Genomic DNA, 5,274 nt, shown 5'->3' with positions numbered 1-5,274 from the left:
GGATCTCGACGTGCTACCACACTGCAATCACACTACCCATGAGCGGACCAACGGAGCACCGAACGAGCAAACTGACGTGCTACCACGCTGCGTCACGCTACCCATGAGCGTCACAATGGAGCACCGAACAGTGATGAAACTGGCGATGTGCTCGACAATAATGGAGCAATCTATCACACAGCATGCAATCATGCGATTGGTGCATGCCACTAAGCATAGTAATATACTGAACCAAATCTATATACATATATGATTTGCACCATAGTCAATAAATCATATCAAGGGTACACATATCAGATAAAGTATCACACCTAGGTCCTGAACATGGTGAAGCATGGTTACATCACTACCCCTATAAGCATGTATAATCGGGTAAGTAATAACATGAGATGCAAAACAAGCAATCCACCAAACATGTAACAGGTATCGGGTAGTGACTAACCGAAACAATTAAGAAACATAATTGTTGCTATTTGTTAAATTCACTACTATGCATATCAAAGACATAAAGTCAAAAGTACCCGCCTCCGAATAACAAGATCCAAATCGGTCCAAATCCGACGTCGAGATACTCGTCTCGCGTCAAAGTCCTGTGCCACGAATAGAGATACATTTGATTTAGCTACCATTCTTCTAAATAGCTAAATAAAATCTCAAATCCTAAATTAGGGCAAAACCCTAATTAACACATGTACCTAGGTTAACGTTAGTTATTAACCTATCTATCCATCATCGATAACAAAACCCTATTCCTTACCTCACTTCTCACAGCAAGGATATTGCTGGAAATTATGGCCGGAAAAATCACAGCTGTTGTGGAAAAATAATGACAGTATCACAGTGATCATCCCCACAAGAATTAATCTACACAAACATTCTAATCAAAATCCGAATACCCAAATTTGCCTTACCTAACTCGTAACCGTGCTTGTTGATCCACACCAGGACTATTGCTGCCAGCACAGAATGATTGCTGCTGGAACCCAAGCTTGGCTGCTAGAAAACAAGCACAGATTTCCAGATCACAAACGAAACAATTCATGGTTGTGAACCAATTACACTGTTCTGATCAAGAACAAAAATCCAAAACAAAGAATCCAACTTACCTCAACCGTGACCTAACTCCACCACAAAGAAGGATTGATCAAGAACAGAGGAGAGGCGACACAGTGAGGGGTGGCGCTGCTCCGTGCGACGCCGACTACTAGCTAGGGCACGGTGGCGAAAATTGGGGGGGGGGGGGGGGGGCGCTCGGTGGCTGGCGGCTAGGGCACAGGAAGCAAGTAACCTCCGGCGATGGTCGGCGCTGGCTCGTCGAACCAGAGGAGGGGGAAAGGAAATCGGGAGGCGGCGGCGGAGATGCTAGGGCACAAAGGAGTCGGGCTCGCGGTGTGCAGCGGGGAGGAGCGGCGGTGGTGGCTCACGGCTCGCTAGGGCATAGACCGGCGGTGGCTCGGCGGAGAAGGAGAGAAAGGAAATCGGCTGGGGAAGAAGAAGGGAAGGCTTAAATTGCCAAGGAGAAAAATCGCTGCGGTGGTTAGGGCCGGCGTCGGGCGCGAGCGCGGGCGGGGTGTCAGCACGCGAGTTCGGCGAGAGAGAAAAGAAACGAAGAAATAAAAGAAAAGTAAAGAAATAAAATAAATAAATAAACAATTCCTCGCTTAAATAGGGTAGCCTAAACTGGCTCTCTCCTGGCCCCGTTTTTACCCCCGTTAACTCGTCCATACGAGCTCCGAAAAATTCTCGAAAAATTTCCAAAAATTCCAGAAAATTCCCTTATTATTATATGCCATTTTCCGGTATTTTACACTTTATATTACATTACAAACTTTGGAGTATTTACACTTGCTAAATGAAGATGAAAAAGAGGGGAAAAGTTTGGTTAATCTGGAAAGATGCTGAAATGAATGTCTATACACTAAATAAAGAAATAACTCAATTAATGCTAACAACAGTTATGAGAAATCTCCAGACTGCATGACGTAAACTATCAACACATGACAAAAAGATAACAAATGAGAATCAAGATAAAACATGTGACCAGCAAAGAAGGGAATTGTATTCATTCACCACAAACAAAGCAAATAATGCGATAACTGATGCACCAATAAAACCCTCAGGTTTTCTTTGGAGATAGTTTGATCAGTGGTGTTCTCCTAAAAAAAAGAATCCAAAAATATATGCAGCAAGATCATTGATGACTATAAGCAATGCTGGCAAGAGAAGCCTGTAAAAGGTAGACATTCATGGTTGATAGACAAATAACTAACATGAAAACTTAAAATCATACGCAACATTAAGATTGCTAACTGTACATCATATTATGGAATGGTAGTTCAAATCCTAGTTCCACTAAACAAGATTGTTGCAGAAAAGAGTCAAGTTCATGTATCACTTGTCATTACCAATATACATTTAACACAAGACCATAACTATTTCATTTGGTTCATAGAAAATGAGTTATCTTTGCAAAGACAGAAATCTCGAAATTGAAAAGAGGAAATTTGTAAATCATTGGTGAACATAAATCATTTTAGGCATACAAAAGATGGAGATGTTATTCTGAATTCTATGAAAGTAACATGACTTCTTCTCTTTGCAAAGGTAACAAGAACATAAATCATCTGCCGTTTTTCCGTAAACAACAACAATCTCACAAATTTCTGTGATTTGGTCGCTCGGGGATCTAACATGGTTTCCGCCTCAAGTAATTATCTGGTGGCGCATGCGTCTGCGGCAGTGGTCGCCGACAAAATCAAGGGCGTGCAGCATGGCAGTCCACACAGCAAGAGGAAGAAGAAGAAATTAGGGGTTACCTTTTGGGAGAGAGCAGCAGAGTCGGCGAGATACGAGCAGCAGAGTCGGTTAGATACACGATGCCATCGAGATACAAGAAGAAAAGTCAACGAGAAAGCAGTTGACGAGAAAGCAGTCAGTCGGCGAGAAAGTAGTGATCAGCAGAAAGCTTGAGTCGACGAGGAAGATAAGGAGACGAACGAAAAAAGTTAAACAGGATTTAGCATAGGGTTTATTAAAATAAAATAAAATAAAATAATAATAATTTAATACATTTTTTTATAATAAATATAAATTAAAAACCGAATTTATTTCTGTTTAAAAATATATAAACAGATTTATTGACAAATAAAATTTCCTATCAAATTATATTTTAAATCTGTATTTATTTTTATTTATAAATATTTATTTTATAAATTCATTTTTGGTTCGTTTTAAATTCCGTCTCAAATAGTTTTTTGTATATTATATTTTATTTAAATATAATTGATTAGTAATTCTATATTAAATTCGTCTTTGATTTACTAAAAATTAAAATAGATTTTAATTCCGTTTTAAAAATCTATTTCTGAAGCTCTGTTTTCTTGTAGTGTACTGTAAAGCTTTCCTATGTAAAAAATTATTTTGATTTAATATTATACTTGTCTTAGTAAAAAAAAACTAAGAAAAGTATATTTTTTAACATCGTCGGTCTAAAATATTTATAGAAGCTTCTTTGATCATAGTGTTGTCAATTCTAAGATATGGGACTAAAAAGAACTATATTTTTTTATAAAAAACAACCAGAGAAAATTAATGATGAGAAAAATTCATAACAATACATTGTAGATGAGTCTCAAACTTTAGATCACTGATTGTTTCGCTTATGGAATTACTAATAAATATTGGAATTATTTTTAGTGTAAATAGAAAAAAGGACATTAACATAAATACATTTTAGGTTTCACTAAAGTTAGTTAGTAAAGGGGGGAAATTTTTAATAAAATAGTAAGATGTATAATATTTTTATTTATAATTCATCTAGGACTATGTTTTATATTTATATTACTTTTGCTCTCCATTATATTTTTAAATATATATTTAATATTTTTATTTTTGAAAAAAATATCAAAATTGCTACAGGAATTTACTTTTACCATGTGTATTATATCAGTTGGATAATTGGTTTAAATTTTTTAAGTAAAGGTGAAGTGGGTTTAGAAGAATATAGTATGGTACGGTGGTAATTAAGAGGTAAGATGATTTCCATACAATAAGGATTTAAATCTTACAATAGATATTTTCAAATGTCTATGGAGTTCGAACGACTGGTTACGCTAGTACCATGCCAAGACTCACTTGTACTTTTCGAATTTACCCTATGGATATTTGACTTGCTGAGATTTAAAATGATAAAATCTTTTCAAAATCAGATAAATTAAAAAAAAAAAAAAATCATATTTTATAATATTAATATTTTACATATTGATTGGTCCATTGTTCTAATTAATTAAGCTCAAAAAAATAAATATTCATTTATTTTGAATTCTTAATTAGCTCCCTAATCATTAAGCTCACCAAACAATCGTCCCTACAAATTATTTATTAACCCGTGATCACTATTAACCTCAATTCACACACAATATAATTAAGCCCTAATCAAACCCTCCAATCCTAGTAAATATCATAGGATCCATAAATTATTTAATAATTCAAATATATTCCCACAATATTTAAAAATATATATATAATTCAGATACTCAGATTTCATCTGATTAATTTTGAAGATAGAAAATCAAACTTCTTGTTAAAATCAAACTTTTTTTTTATTATTAAAATTAATATGCGACTGAATCAAGTACAACAACACTGATTAAACAAACCCAAATACTAAATCACACACTTACTTGGACACTCGCATAAACGTAAGTCTTGCCACAATTCCAATCAAACTAAAAGCAAACATAGAAAGAAAGATCGAACTGATGCGAACCAATGAGAAGAATGTCTGACGGTCAATGAAAAAAAAAAAAATCAGAAGTCATTGAATTGGGATGATTGGTTCGATTCCATGGAAGTTTTTCATCGACTATCAAAATAAATTAAGAAGTGTTTGAGGTAAGCAGCCTAGAAGCTTAGCATCTCTTGGTTTGTCAGTCTCATTTAGAAAAAAATTTTCTGTAAATACGTCATAATTGAAAATCGAACTGTGAATATTTGAGTGACAACTAGGTGCCCTTCTATTGCACTATACTCCCAGGGGTGACTGACGATCAATGAAAAAAAAAATGATAAACCTAATTAGTCTCATTGACTATTCTTAGGGACGACCGGCCTAGTCCCATGAAAATTTCCTACCGACCACTACGATAAATCGGGAAGCGCGCGTGGTAGTCAACCCAGAAACCCCACGATCAATGAAAGAGCTAAAGTAGATGGTGGCAAGAACAGATTCAAAAATGTTATCAAAGGGGAAAAAGAGTCAGATATCACAAATAC

At 35.6% G+C, this 5,274-nt stretch overlaps 1 long non-coding RNA gene across 1 annotated transcript; it reads right to left on the bottom strand.

Moving 5' to 3' along the window:
• Window positions 1-1,912: 1,912 nt before the first annotated feature.
• Window positions 1,913-2,982, bottom strand: LOC122049203. The gene is made up of 2 exons (XR_006130877.1): window positions 2,817-2,982; window positions 1,913-2,731 (listed from the first exon to the last, which is right to left on the bottom strand). It is a non-coding gene; the product is annotated as an uncharacterized LOC122049203 (long non-coding RNA).
• Between the last annotated feature and the right edge of the window lie 2,292 nt (window positions 2,983-5,274).

This window comes from Zingiber officinale, chromosome 2B, assembly GCF_018446385.1.
Source record: "Zingiber officinale cultivar Zhangliang chromosome 2B, Zo_v1.1, whole genome shotgun sequence".
Lineage (NCBI taxonomy): Eukaryota > Viridiplantae > Streptophyta > Magnoliopsida > Zingiberales > Zingiberaceae > Zingiber > Zingiber officinale.
This window is presented reverse-complemented; position numbering and strand designations above follow the sequence as displayed.